The sequence below is a fragment of the Calonectris borealis genome, chromosome 6 (genome assembly GCF_964195595.1).
Source record: "Calonectris borealis chromosome 6, bCalBor7.hap1.2, whole genome shotgun sequence".
Classification (NCBI taxonomy): Eukaryota; Metazoa; Chordata; class Aves; order Procellariiformes; family Procellariidae; genus Calonectris; species Calonectris borealis.
Genome location: NC_134317.1, coordinates 17748301 through 17764366, shown reverse-complemented (window position 1 = coordinate 17764366; position 16066 = coordinate 17748301).

The window sequence follows — 16066 nt, the reverse complement described above, 5'->3', positions numbered from 1 at the left end:
CTTTGTACATTGCACAACTCTTTCTTGGTACATGGTATAAGTGTCCTAAGCTATAGGAGCTGGACCAGAAGATGCGCCGGGTCCCTTCTAATCTCAAAGACTCTGTCATTCTAAGCACGGCATACCATACACAACACATAGTAAACCCATCAAACTCCCTTTATCCTACTGTAATTTAACTATATTCATGATGATGAGAACTAAGCACCTGTAATTATACACCCTAAGATGAAGTTGAGATTATCAGATATGAGGCTTGAGGGGCTGATTACAAGACACTCATGTTAAAAGGACCGCAAGCGCTGTTTTGAAATGATGAATGGTCAGTAAGGTGCTCTGTGAAGATACCAGAGAAACTGCAGTTTCTTTTGTCACTTCAGATGTTGTCTAATGCCAAACTGGACATTTCTGTTTGGCTGCTGTGGGAATAGCAGATCCAAACAGGCTAGCTTCTTGGGTCTTGATTTTTTGTTTTCTTTCAAGAATGTGTCCTTGCAGAAATAAAAACTGTTTGCAACTTATAAACATATCTCATGTTCTGTCCAAAGGCAAGAGAGGTTTTCTTCCACAGCTCTCGACAGTGACAGGAGTGGTCAGACCTCTTGCTTTACCCAAAACAAATCTTTCCGAGCCTCTGCTTGATATTTTTACTGTTGTATAGCTGAAAGTCATTTTTGCTTCACCTGTTCTATGCTCTGGATGCCTTGTCTCTATCCGGTGATAGACACCATGTCATTGCTGTAACTTCAGGCAGTACAAACAGCATTAGGAAAGAAGCTATATGAAAACACAGCAAAAATGAGTTGGTGATGCCCTAAAGCTTTGTGTCGGGAAAGCCCCGGGTTGCTGCAGACAGCTCCTCTCCCTTCGCTATGTACTGAGGTAAACTCCCAGCCTGGGCTTGGCTCACTCTGCCTTGTGAAGAGTCACTGCTGATGTTGATTTATTTAGCGGTTGAGTGGTAGGTTTTGGAAAAGGCAGGAGGAAGCTCTCCCTTCCTGTTCACACACAGCTGTTCTCCTCTGAGACCCATCTGGATTCACTGGAGGACCACTGGCCTCTTTGCCAGAGCTCTATCGCAGGCGGTGTTTACAGCTGTCCTGCATGGACGACCGGTGTGTGGTCTGAAGCTATTGATGGAGAAGCGAGACAAGTGCATTCCACGGAATTTATTCTCTCCACATCTTCCGGAGCTCCACAGATTCCCTGGTATCAGCTGTCATGAACCCCTTGGACCTGGCCGAGGCAAGATAACAGAAGATTGGCTGTGCAGAGCTACCGGTACTCCTCGCAGGAGTTGTCGTATTGCACACAAGCTGTATCTGTTGGGAAGGACGGCAAGCCAGCCTTTGCCTTCGGAAGCAGCCAGCTCCTGTGGTATTCGGAGCCGTATAAAAAAAATCTCCGGCAGAGGGGAAGCTGTGTGCGTACACGAGCTCTCCGCCTCTGTGCCTGGAGAGGTACGGTAAGGGTTACACGAGCTTCAGGAGTACGCCTTTTTTAAGGAACCTGCCAAGAAAAAAAGGGCTCTGCAAAGTTCACGTCTTTAAAACACAAGAACAAAATAAAAGTATGTCTGAAGCTTCTGATCTGTGCAGATGAGGAAAGGCTGGGAGCAAGGAATTCACCTGTGGTAGTGCCGTGGAGGAGTACTGCCCTCACTCATCCCAGCGCAGGCGGCAGCCCCACCTCTTGGCCCACTGCAGAGGCTACGAACGGGCCTGGTTTCAAAACCCTTTGCACACAGAATTATCCAAACCCTGCTACTAACAGTGGTTAGGAAACATGGAGCCAGCTGCAATGGGTGGATGCCATCCTTATACTATTGGTGGCATTGCCACACAGGTGGATTCAAAGCCTTCCAGAAAAGCATCAAAACCTATAAACTCTCCAGGTCAGTGAAGCCAGGCTCCTATTACAGTCAGCAGCTTGTCCCCAGTAACTTCTGCAGCAAACCACCTCATGTAATGCTTGCTTTCACTGAAGTGGGTAGGCATGGTCTCACCAAAGTGGGTAGGTGGGCATTGTAAGCCAAGTCACCAAATTGCTCACATTTCCTTGGGACCTTCTGCCTAATGCTGGGAGTTGGACACATTATAAGGACTCTGCTGTCCTTCTGATTCAGTTTTCACCTTCTCTCTGTGTGTTTATACTTTCTGGACCCAAAGGGAGGCTTGTATGATGAAGCCTGAAGAGCTGGGGAAAAAATTCTGGTTTCCTGGATTGTTGCAACATCAGGACCCGGGACAACTGCAAAAGTTCACCACGGCTCTCAAAGTCCTTCACTGAACTTCACCCTACTTTACTTTATTTTTACTGTACAGTCCTTTACTGGCGCTCTCAGAGGAAGGCAAGGGCAGATTTCAGGATAAACTGGGAGATTTGTGGAGGTCAGCTCAGGCCTCAGTAGCATGGAGTTGCAGTAGCGAAACTTGCTCAGCCCTGACTAAGTTTTTTTTTGGTTTGTTTTAACTCAGTGAATTTCATACTCTGCTGAAGGCACCTGAAGCGCAATGACGGTATGAGCCTATGTGAGTCTGTATGATGGAACTCAATGGATAGTCCTTCTACCAAGCCAGAATCCAGAAGAACTTCATTTCTATCTCTCAGGAGACTATGGGTATGGTTCCTCTGGAGGTTCATCCACCTCCAGTTTAAACCACTCCGTTTCGTACAAATACGTCCCAGTTCTGCTCTGAGTTACACCCACTGACTCGAGCAGAACCACATGAATGTTAACAACAAAAAGTAAACAAAGCAGAGTTTAACCCTATTTCTTTTCCTCATACAATTCTCAATGTATGTTACAAATGTGAAATCCCAGAAACATTAATTCTGGAAATATCTGTCCATGTTAGACAACATAGTTCACCAAATGGAAAGATGGAGATTCTCCAGGATTAATAACATGGAAAAGTACGTTATTTGATGTGATAAATATTTGGAAGGCAACTTTATTGTCAGGAGTATAAAGACCCACCCGTTACTTGGAAAATCAGGACAAAGCAACAGAATATCTTACTTTAAGAAAAACATCAAGGAGAAAAGAGGAAGTTATCCAAGAACTGGGGAAACTTGACCAGGGCCTGTAGGGATTTTAAATTGCAAGACTGTTTGTTGTTTGAACTGAGTCACACCGATGCAACAGAGAATTTGTCCTTGGCAGCAGAACTGTTAGAATGGAGAGTTAATGCTCCCTCGTGTCAACCCACTGAATCCAGGTCATCATGTCTTAATTAAAGTGTACATGCTATGAAATACCATTGAACGTCAATCCAGTTCCTTAGTGTATAGAATACTATGTTTATTTATGGGGTTTGGCAATCACTTCTGGAAAATAAAAAAAAGCTATTAAAATATAAAGATTGCCCATTAACAGGAGAAAAACACTGTCATGCCCTAGATTCTCTTTTCAGCTGGTTTTGGTGAGATTCCTGCCTATGGGTCATCTTTTCACAGATTAAAAAGGTTCTTCGCTACCTCGGTCAGGCGCAATTCAGTCTTACTGGGATGATCATCCATGCATAAATAAGGCAGAATTTTGGTTTAGAATAAGCTCCCTATGATGGGCCAACTATGCAGCATGAGGTATGAAAGTATTTTCAGATTCTCTGCTATTGAAATCTCAGACATATCTCAGGGGTGCCCATCAAGTGTCTGAAAGCTCAAATGCCTGAGACACATGAAGGAAAAAGCTCTCCCCTCCTCTCTCATGCTAAGTCTAGAAGAACCTCTGCTCTGGGTATCCGCCCAGCCCTGGAGCAGAACTCCAGCAAAACCTGGAAATTCATCACACTCAAAATCATTCCCTGAAGTTTGCTTCACAAAGGATGGACAAAGCAGCAACTGCGCTAACTGTATATGTTAAAATATTATATATATCTATGGAATAACTACTCTAGTGATCCAGCCAATTAAAAACAGCAGAGCAAGTCAGATTGGTAAAGATGGGATAGATAGAGAAAGTGCCAAACTAAACAAGGTTTGATTATGGCTACACACTGTCCTCTGCCTCTAATTTTCTCTTGCAGGGAATTTCCTAGAAGAAGGCCAGCATAAATGGTCCTGCCTAGCTCTATAGCTCTCTGAAGTTAACCCTTTCCTGGATTGTGGGGTTGTGTCCTCAACTGGCTTTCAAGCATACACGTATATACGTCAGCTAAGTTCTGCTGATGTTTTTGAACAAAAAGCCAGTGGTTTTATTTTTCCTTTGGAAAAAAAAATGCAATTAACAGAAAGGCACTTTTACCTGCCCTGTTGATGTTCTGCACTTGGGATGTTTAAAAACAAGAGGAGTTAACCCTGCAGAATGCAAAAGTTACTACAATGACCACAGAGTTGTCTTCCTTCTCTGGATCCCCACCACAGTAATCCAAGGTGGAGACAGCAGCACAGAGAGTCTTATGTATACCATGCTCCCAGAAGACCTAGGGAAAACCCAAGTACCTTACCTCACCATCAAAATTGACTATTTTTAAATTGACTAGTAAAAATACAGAATTTTTTTAAAATTTCAATCAATTTCATTGCATTTGTGGGCCAGAGCTGAAGTAAGCAATTCCCAGGACAAGGTAAAGAGAAGGCCCTTGTGCACTGTACCCTGTTGGAATAGCCATACTTGCAACTCCTTGCAGGGTGCACTCAAAGGTGGGGTGCCTAGGTCACAGCAAAGGAAAAGACCTTCTGGGACCCCTGCAGCATTACAGCTTCACAGTAGCCTATGAATTTAGAGATAAACTGTGGACTGCCTTGAGACCAAGCTTAAACTTGTACTGGACAAGAAGGTAGTCAGTTAATAAATGGCACACAGTCCATCTTCCCTCTGCCTCTGGCCAACCAAATTAAATACATAAAAACAGACTCTGCTCCGTCTCCTAAAGAGCTCTTTTCCCAACAGTCTGAACTGGAATAATGAGAACAGTGGAAGGGCAGGCTCAGGAATGATTCATTAACTGCAAAACAGGGGAAAATTCATACCAAATGTTCCTTGTAACTGCCCTGCTGCTTCCAACAGACTTTCTTGTGTCCTATAACTGAGGGGTCAAACCTGACGTTAAACTTTCACATGAAGTCTATATGCATAAGCATGGAGACCGTGTGCCTGTAAGATGCTCCCCACAAGCATATAAAGCCTGCTGTGCATTGCTTTATTAGCCAGCTCCTGTAGTTGCCAGGTCTCCTTGGGAACGTAAGAATAGCCATGCAGATTCAGGAAAGTATCCACGTAGGCAGGTAACTAGAACATGCTGAGGGAAGAGTACAAGACCATGGCAAATGCACAGTGACACATCCCAAAGGCACTCCACAAGTTCCAGAAATCCCCAGCTTAGGGAAAGCACCACAGATTCACACCTTGGATTTTCCATGCTAAACAGTGGATTTAGCTCACAAAGTAAGCTGCAGAGCCATTAAAGACTTTGAGATGCTTAACTTTCAAGGCCTTTAAAATTGTGGCCAAGAGAACTATATCTCAACACCTAAGCTAGGCATTGTAGCAGCTGCAAAGTCTGAGTTGAAGAGAACCATGAAAGAATCAGAGTCCCTAACGGCTATGCGTGCTTTTCGATAGTCTATAGAGAAAGGAGATCCACATTAAAAGAAGAGCAAATTCATAAATCTCATTTTTGAGCCCATCCTCAAAAAAGGGTGGTGATGGGGGATATCTCCACGGCGTACTCAATACTTGCAGCCCCAACCCCTTCGAGTGCAGCAACACTAGAACTGCTGACACGTCTTCAGAGCTAGAGTTGCTAATAGAGACCTTATGCAACACTGTAGCTGTTTTATGCAAAAATCCATAAAATTATTAAAAGCTTCTGCAGAATCAAAGAAAACTCAAGATGAGAAGGGCCAACAGTTTCTTGGATCAAGCAGTATAGTCAGCTCCAATCTTGTTGCCAGGCTTGCCTGCTTCTCTGCTCTCTCTATTAATTTGTTCGGGCTAGTTTGAGATGAGTCAGTGATGGTGCTTCCCTCAAGCCGGCTCTGTGGCTTCATAGCTCTTGCTGTGAGAAACGTCATTCTCATGTTTGGCCTTTTATTTAATGATTAACCCAAACCTGTGCCCCTCCATTTTCCTGGCTCTCACTGAACACATCAAAAATCCCACCCTCTCTTTTCTAATGTCTCCAAGTAGCTTCTGGGTTTTTATTACCTTTTCCCATCACTTAGGGCATTTCTACACAGAGACAACTGAACAGCTTTACTCCTAGTCCAAGCAGCTTGGGCACATGGCGGTTCTATTCCAGAAACCATGCACCTGCATTGCTGAACCAGAGTTTGGGGTAAGAAGCCAAGCTAGGAGGCATGATATGGTTTTGTTTGAAAGCAATACTGTGTTAATGCATATATACAGCTTTAGAAATGTAGCAGGGCTGTTACAGTGACATCTAAGGTTTCCCTAGACATTCCTGCTCTTTCCACCCTGTAATTTTATATAGTGAGCCAGTAAAATAAACGAACAGCAGACATAGCAATCTGCCTGGAAGTACAGTGATCCCAGTACTGAGGATCTGGACCCAGCTATGGGTCTTGCTTAGAGAGTGGTCGTCAACTTTTGTGGACTCATCAGCCCTCCTGATTTCATATCTGCTGAAAATACTACTACTTTTTTTTTTATATTATTATTGGGAGACCTCTTACAAGTAGTCCACAAGTTGGAAGTATAGCCCACAGAGGTAGCTCATCATTTAGCCACTCAGCCTATTTCCTTCTTGTTCTTCTCCTTTTGTGCTAAAGACTTCACAGGGATTTAAGCTGGCAGTTAAAAACACTGCAGCAGTTTTCTTAGCCCTGCATATGATCTTGTTCTACCCATGTTATTTACTTATGCTAATTGGTCAGGTGTTAAAGAACAAACACACCAATTAATTAGTGGTCTGACAGAAATTATAAAGAAATAAAGGCCTTTCATGGGTGTCAGATTTGAGTTACTCACAGAAGCTTACAGAGTGAAAAAAATGAAGAGGGATGAATCATGGTCAAAAGAAACATTTTCAGCCATGCAGCGCGACATCCAGATGTGTGGGGATTGACTACACTTTTATTTCAGGGCACAGTCAGTGCATTTATGCTCTGCAAGGGCTAGGTTTGATAGGGAGCAGCCAGCCATGGAAAGATCGTGCTGTTCATGGAAGCAGGCTTGAAGTGGTGAGCTCAGGTGTTCGGGCAGGTCATCTTGGGCAGAGGAAAAACACCTTGCCCCTGGGGCAGGACACACACCAAGGAGAGCAAGAGTTGCAACATGGCTTCATGTCTCAGATGTCCCTGGATGAATTTGGATGTGTCCTCTTGGCAGTGCTGCCTCTATTTCCCTCTTGTAAAACTGAGGGAGGTCTTCTATACTGTGCCCATTTTGTCCTGCTTGCCAATAAGCTCTTCAGAATAAGGCAATTTTATTTCCCTAGTGTGAAGAGTAGAAATTGCAATTGATAAGGAAACAATCAGGTCTGTCCCACCCAGCAGCGGCCATACTCCAGAGCTGTCTCTCCTCTTTGTAACACAGTCCATTTTATCTCTAAGGGCTAAGTCACCAATGAGGCAACATAATTGGACAGCTGGGGACATTACCCACAGGAAAAATATCCCATTGGAAACATTGAAAAGAGCTTGTCCCATAGATGGGGCAGGTGGCAGCATGGCTGGGAGAGTGGGTTGTGTCTTCTGTTCCTTCCAGTGTCATATCATGCTTGACTTGATCCCTAGTGAAATATTGGATGAAAAATTTCCCTGTCCTGCCACTATATGCTACCACATTCGTTCACCTCTGGGTTAGGTCTACTGGTTTTGCTGCTGTTTGCAGGTGAGTAAGGATCACTGGGTAACCTAAGAGCAGTCAGGTGTCCTCTTTGAATATGACCTACCTGTATGGATCAGTGTTTAGTTCACTTTTCGGCCACGGCATCCTTAGCTCCCATGGGATCCCATGTGATCTCCAATGGCTGGAGGCTGGAAGGGTAGAGGGGAAAGGCATCCGTTTTTGAATATTATCAGAGTCAACATATCCAAACAGACCATTACTCTGACCTAATATGTCCACTGTGATATTCTTATGGACAGATCTCTCCTGTCCCACTACATAGTCCTTAGCCTAAGTGTGAGTTGCCACCTGGAACTGTTGTTATATGGTCTCATTCTCCAAGGACTTCTGCCTTAAATAAGAAGATTAATTACATGGGTATCAAGCATTCATGTAACGGTAGGGAAGGAACTTCTTTATCCCAGAGAAGGCTGCAAGGACAAGCAAGGTTCTTTGAGGCATTTCTACACTGATCAATGGCACCTGGTGATAAATAATGAAAATAAAAGAACCTGGATTCAGAAATACATGCAAAATCTTGGATGGACCTTTACTGAAAAACTAGACTTACAATTTTGGGAGTGACTCTGTGCTAATATGGCAGTTTATGAAAAGGCAACATTTCTGTGGTGCCTTATGCCATGTGGATGTCACATCTGGGGGCCCTAGTCAAAGTATCCCTGTCCTTCACTTGTTTGTACAATGTAAACATCGTCTTAAGCTGTCCTTCTCGAGAACCAAAGCCATTCAAAGTCCATGATAGTTTTAATGTTTATTGTCCACTGCCTTTGATGACCATTTGGGAAAAGGACTTCCACTCCATAATTGTTGGGCCACAGAAGGACTGTTAGGATCCATCTTCTTATGAAAACATGGAAAGTGTTACTGAGGAAAGGCAGACAAGTGCAAACTTGCACTGAAAATGCAAGCATCCATTTCTGCATGCAAAACCCTTACAGTCACCAGCCAACACTCACAGCTCAATACATGAACAGCTCAGAGGTTATTTTAGGTGATCCAAAATGGTCCTTCTTGGCTTTGTAGTCCGTGACTCCACTATAGAAAGATTTCACACCAAAAAAAGCCCTCTGGTAACCAATCCAGGCAGATAATGAGTCATCCTTGAGATAACAACCAATGGTGCCCAGGAGAAAACAGGATCTCGAGTAGAGGCTTCTGATGGCTACAGACAGCAGGAGCCAAAGCTGAATGATGAGAAATTATGCAGTATATATGCATACATGTCTGTGAAACAAACAAGTTGTTTCAAACTTCAGGACGTTACATTTTTTGGCTGCTCCAGCTCAGAGTCTGCAAAACCTCTGCTGAGCATTTGAGCACACTCTAAAGCAAAGCAATGAGGAGAACCAGAGGAATCTGGCATATACATTGCCGGGCCAGAGCACAGTGCAAACATCACTGGATACGTAACCCAGCAATGACCCGCCAAACAGCTGAGAAGAGTAACAGATCTGATATTCACCCAGGGAAAGGTTGCTAGCCCCATCTGTTGCTACTGTTGCTGCTACTGCTATTTTCAACATCCCTTCTTGCCAAGGTGTTCTCCAGCCAAACACCACGTCCTAGAGAACAGCATGGCATCCATAGAGCTGCCAAAGCGACAGCAGTGAGGACATCAAGGAAAAGTTTGAGGGGTCCCTTCCTCTTGCTTCTGCTGCACACGCTGTTTGGGGAGACAGATCAGTTGAGGAGCTGAAAAACATCCAAAAATTAGACTAACCTCAAAACTGAAACACTCTTCCACTCAGCAGAGAAGAAGCAAGAGAAAGGATGTCTCAGATGCTTGAGGCTATGCCTGAGGACGGTATGAGTCAAGCAAGGGTTGCAATGTCAAGGGCAGAGATGGAGCTGAAACTCCCCATTTCTGGAGGAAACATCCCCCTTGCGTTCACAGCCATCATTCCCTATGCTGACAGCTCCTATGGAGATCACCTCCGCAGTAGCGTGGAGTTCCCATTACTAATCTTGGGAGCTGAGGGCACTCAGTGTGATGCAGTAAAGAACCCAAATAAAAGGTCTTAGCTCTGTGAGTGACTTCAGACAATATGGGACAAAAAGTATTCAGAGAAATAGCACTTCTTGGAGTATTGCAGTTATTTTCAACAGGAGATGAAATCCACGCTCACATGGAAGAGAGCGTTGCTATGACTTCAACACTGAGAAAGTTTGCAAACTTTCTATTTTCTGTTTTAACATTAACATGGTTATTAACAGCAAAACTGACATCAATTTAGGGCAGACATGAAACAAGGCCTGAACTGAACATGTAACATTTTATTTTTTCATTTTACTGAGACAGGACTCCAAAGAACCTCTTCTCTTGGCCAGCTCCTGAAGGATATTCCTTCCCTTTTATTTCTGTTTAGCTTGTTAACAGAAGAACAGGACTGAATTAGGTCCTTCAGTGCATGCATACCCAGTTCAACCCAAGAGAAGAATGTAGCTTGCATTGTGGGAGAGGGACCCAGGCATTCTGCATGACCTGTTTGAGATGGATGCAAGAAACTCTTTAGAGCAGGGAGAACCACAAGAATTACCAATACTGGAATTTAGCTGGGACATCAAAATTAATTTTCTTACCATTTTGAAAAACAGCAAAGGAGGTATGTGATGAGCATGGGAGAAATGAGGATTTGAGGGTCTCCTCCAAAAAGGCAAAATAGGTCCCTTCTCTATGCTGGGCCAAAAAAACCCAAATCTGCCTGAGGAAGACAATCTACAGAATCATAAGTAATTTCTTGATGGCCCTAGATCCAGTCATTAAACAGGCCTGACATCGTTAGTATATAAGAGCTGGTGTTTTTGCAGCTTGTAGTGGCATGGCTGGGAGCCATATATAGAATTATATAGACAGGATGAAACGTTTCCAAGGGAAAACGTGCACAATGAGAATATGCTCTGTTCTTCCCTAAATCAACAGGCACTGTTGCCAAGCTATGCTCAGTCAAGCTGCTGTACGTACCAGGAAATAGGCTTCCTTCCAATGTAAAGCTATAAAACAAGACAGATAAAAGGGGTTGAAATAAAAATAAAGGGAAAGTGGAAACCTTTTCCTCGCTTATATTCCTCTCTAGACATGGCTAGCATTTGGAAGATGCTTCCATTACTATCATCTGCACCATGGGATCCATGAGCTTCCACCAGGCCAAGCTCTGGCTTATGGCTTCAGTGACTTTGCCTGTCTCCTACAGCTCAGTAGGTGACCACCCATTCCACATGCCTGTGTAGTGCTTTGCAGGTGGTTCAGAGCAGCACTCCTGAGCTGATACCCACTGCCTACCGAAATGCGAATGAGAAAAGACTCCCCTGAAACGACCTATTTTATTCCATCACCTTTCATGAAGTTTTGAAAGGAAAAAGTGAAGATATTGGAGAGTAACTATGGAAGAATCACCTCCCTTCCCCATGTTTCTGTTTCCCCGTTATCTGTTGGGTGTGAATATTTCACCCCAGAGCACTGTAGGGATAGAAGAGTCACTAAGTGCACAGCACATACATCATTGTGGGTTACTAACACATCATCGTAAATATTGCTGTGTCTTCCCTTCCCCCAGCCTTGGCTGAAATCCAGGATGAAGTGAAGGGAGGCACACGCTGCACACAGACATTCACTCGCTTCCCTGCAAAGTCCTTCAGAGCTTAAGCATGACATAAAGCAATTATTTGCTATTAACCATAACAGGTTCGGAACAGTGAAGCTGTCTTTGTATGGATGGTGATGCCATTAACAACGGGGAGGGAGAACGGATGAGGAATATCTTCTGCATTTGAGGGGAAAAGCTGGTTGGAATGGAGACGTTCTGCCTTGCAGAAAACTCTGGCATTTAGACATTTGTGTTCCACCCTGAATCAGTCCAAGAAGGTCAACATTTCTCTGTTTTTTTCCCCCAGAATAAAAATTTCCATTTGAAAAGACCAAAATGACACAGTTTAGCAATGCCAAAATATTATACTAAAACATTAAATATAGCAATGTAAATATCGCATAGAAAGTATCAATACGTATGGCACCCTCTGCCCAAATATAAATGTGAGCTGGACAAAAACAAACTGGGACTGAATGACTTGAGAAACTTGGAACAAAGTAAGTCTTTCTTGCTGTTGTAGCAGCCTGACGTTTTTCAGTCACAAATTTACTCAGCATCACACGTTCCCAAGAAACATTTTGCCTTGAAACGTCCCTTTCTAATGGAAAACATCTTCTGTCACAATTTTTTTCAGCCAGCTTTGACTGTGGCCAGCAAGGCCCCATGGGGATCCTCTGGGGAGAGCTCACTGTATTTGCTTGGGAGTACAGCATCCCCTCAAAAGATGGTGCTACAGATTAAGAATAGACAGCATGGGACCCAACATCTCCGCTGCAGAAATGAGTAGGAGGATGATTTTTTTTTTTTGGCATTGTTTCAGTACAATGCCAGGGTATTCTGAGAACATTTGTCAGCACTGCTCTCCAAAACCTGAGGCACATGCATACATGGTCTGATAGTGAGGTCTGACATCTCAAGAACCAGTGCAATCCCAGTGGAACTGAACCGTGAAACAAAGCTTTGGAGGAAACAAAATAAAAGAGGTTTTGAGCAGTGGAATTAGCAAACTCAAGAACATGAAGCCCTGGTGAAGGAGGCTACTCGAATTCTGTTTTGTTTAAGGAAGTGCACACCTGTGTTGGTCTGATCTGTGTTTGGCACTTTCCTGAAGTCCTGTCTCACATAGATTTTCTGACGTCTAATAAGGAACGTGCTCCCTTACAGCCTGTCTTGGGGGATGACTAAGAACATATTCTTGATGTTGTTCTGTAAAAAGTCTTAAAGATTTGGACACTTCCACTCCTTGTTCCTCTCCACCATGGCACTAAGAAGTTCTCTGGAGACGGAGGATAGACAGACTCATGTTATACATTCATACACCAAAATCAAGCACAGAGACAAGATCAAAGTATTTGGAATGACACGAGATATGCTTACCTCAGTAGCACACCTAACTAATAAAGACAGCATTTATCATAACTTGAAGTCATATTCAGACCTAAATTTTAAAAGCCTAGGTCCTTATTAGTCTGTTGTGTACAGCCTGCCTTAGATGCAGGGTCACCTCCCACTCCGGCAATGCATCTTCTGGGTGCGAAAGGTTCCCAACCCAGACACAGCCAGCTCTGCTGGACTGAAACCAGCTCCTCAATAGGCCTGACACACAGGACACAGGTAAGGCTTGTCCTTTGCTTGCTCAGGGTGACCCAAGAGGTAGGATGGAGTACCTTGGCAGGTCTTGTATGTTCTTATCTGTAAACCCCCATATGGAAGGAATGGGGGAAAGCAGAGACACAAAGCCCATTCGCAGGACTGCACATGGCTTTCTTGATTAATTATTATTTTTCCAGTGGAGGATTTATGGACAGGAAAGATGACACCAAACCAGCCCTTCGCAAGGCAATTGCTTGGGTGAGCAGACTTTTCCCTTTAACATCAGTGGTGATTTTAGTTTATATACATATGTGTATTTGTGTGTACATGTGTATACATCTATATATATACATATCTACAGCTGCAGCTGGTGGAAGGCTACAGAAGGCAGCTGAGAGAGTCCTTAAGGTAGGAAACTGCCTGACATTGCCCTAACTGGTTTGCATTGGACTGAGTCAGAGGGATAGCAGGTTGCAACATGGAGACGGTTCCTTTTAGCAGCCAGTTCCTCACCCTACAGCAGGGAGCTGCCGGAGCATCCCCCCAGGCAGAGTAGCAGAGCAAGCCATGCTCTCCTTTGCCTCATGTAACCTTCCTGCAGATGTGTAAGGGGCCGGGATGTGCAAAGCCGTGACTCAGCGCAAGAGCGGCCAGTGGAGGGAGATGAAGTTGACGCTTTTTCAACAGTAAAAGCAGCATAGTCCAAAGCCAGTGAGTCTCTTTGCAGGGGTAAATGATGGGGGGAGACCAGGCCTGCCACCTCTGCCCAGGAGGGCTTCCTCTGCTCTGGTCCATATCAGGCACATGGGAGGTGAGGAGAGGTGGGGTTGCTTTTCCAGAAGTTGAGAGCATTTTCAAGAGCCTCGAAGCTTTCCAACTCTTTCACCTTGGAAGCAGAGGAAAGGGGGTGACCCAGGTGTTTTGATCAAAGCCTTCATGTGAAGGTTACCCTTGGAAATCCAGCTCCAGCTGGGAACAGCCAAGGTGGCCGTGGGTGCCTCCTCTGCAGGTGGGGGGAAATTGGGCAAGGATCCATCCCAAATCTGGAACAAATGGCCCTACTGTAATGAGGACTGTGATGTGACCTCTCTGAGGTTATGCCAAGGTGATTGGAAAGCGATAGAAAGCATGCAAGAGGAGGTGTAAAGCTGAGGGATCCTGTATGCTGACGGTGCAGACAGAGAGGCAAGCACAGCAAAGACATTCATTTTTCAGGAGCTGCTATAGGCTTGGGCCTGGGGTTATTACAAAGATATGATTTACATTTGGAAAATAAGAAATGCACATGCCTGAGGTTTTCTTACTTGCATCTGTGCTATGCTACAGAGAAAGTAGTATGGTACTCCTTTAACAGGCTCGTGAACCCTCTACCAGTGCTCTCCATCTCTCATTTTTGAATCTGTTGGGAGTAGGACAGCAAAGGGCAGTTGGGGAGGTGTCTTCTGGGCCAGATACATATCTGGTTTTTCCTTCTTGTTCATTTTACTATGTAAAGCCCCAGGACGCACATGTAAATACAGTAGCACTGTGGAGCGGAACCAGTATAAGCAGGTGAGAAGGAATCTTGGAGGTGTAGAGCTGAGGTTTGCTCCCTGAGAGTTTGGCTTGTAGTCTGATGCCATCATGAAGATTTGTTCAGTTTGTTAATCACAAGTTCTGCATCTTCAATCTGCCAACCCTCCCTCCTGAAAACGCCCTCAGACTCCCAAATCTGCCTACTGTTGCAAAATCAGAGCTTGTGGTACTGAGAGACTACAGAAACAGACGTGAGCCTGTTAGGAAGGAAGGGTGAGTGAGAGGATTTCACTTAGGAGTGACTGAATCTGAAAAAAGGAAAAGAAAAGAAGAAAAGGGGCTTTAAGAAAATGAGGCCAATAATTAATACAGGGATTGGGCTTGCCTGAGGCTAACATGGAGGCCCAGTGCTTAGGAGAGCTAAAAGAGGATTAGGTACTTCACTTGTAAGAACAGCATCCATCAGCTCCAGCAGATAATAGTTACAAAGGCCGTCAAGCCTTGTGCCTCCTGTGCTAGTGGTGTTGACTGGCAGCATGAGTCAAGTTACTTCCACACACCCACACCAGTGCACAATTAGCGAGGTGCTGCAGGCAGGGCTGCTTTCCTTGGAAAACAGAGCTGATCACTGCAGCTGGAGGCCAGAAACTGGGAGGTGAGTTATTCCAGCAGGGTAATTGCTGCCATCGAGGGGTACGGGACTGATCCTGCCTCCATGCCTGCACAGACCAAAGGAGCTAAGAGTCTGAGAACAGCAGCGAACTCCTCCTTTCAGTGACATTAAGTAGCAACACAAACTCAGAACTGGGATAGAGTAAATATGTGTCTGTGTTTATTTTTTAACACAGCATATAGGTGAACTGCAGAACTCTCTGCCATGGGATGTATCTACAAAAAAATTTAGCAAGGTTGAAGGGAAAACAAAAAGTTTCTGCTTTTTCTGTTGAATACAAGCCTTTTCACAGTTACTAGAATGAATTATTGTGATTTTGAAAGGGATGTTAGACCCATTGCTACCTAGTGCAGGCCAATTTTGATTATTAAAGATCAGACAAAGACCAAACTTAGTATTGGTCTTAGGTTGTTTCATACCATGAGGGTGATTCTAACATTTCATCCCTTTCTGGGGCTTTGCTGGCACTGCTGACTGTTTGAACCAGGGCATGGCATTAGACAGACCTTGGTTATGCCCTTATCTGAGATCCTATGAAATAATCTGCCCCTGTCTCTCTAGAGAAGTCTGAACTGCATCTTCTAGGGTTATGTGATATCATGCTTCAAGAGTCCCTCCCCAGGGAGCTTCTACCATTTACCTGGCTCTGCATGCCCAAGACACGTCACTGGTGGGAATTCTTCATCCCACTGACAAAACCTTTCCTTGATGTAATGTTGCTTACTCATTGCTTGGAAACCTGCACATGCTTTGCCCTCCGAATCAATTTTTAGAAGTGGCTTGGTGCCATTTGCCCTCCCTTGAGCCTTCCAAAACCAGAGATTCCTTCCAAACTGGGCAACGCTGTCCCCCTTTGTCCAGCAAATTTTTTTTTTTTTT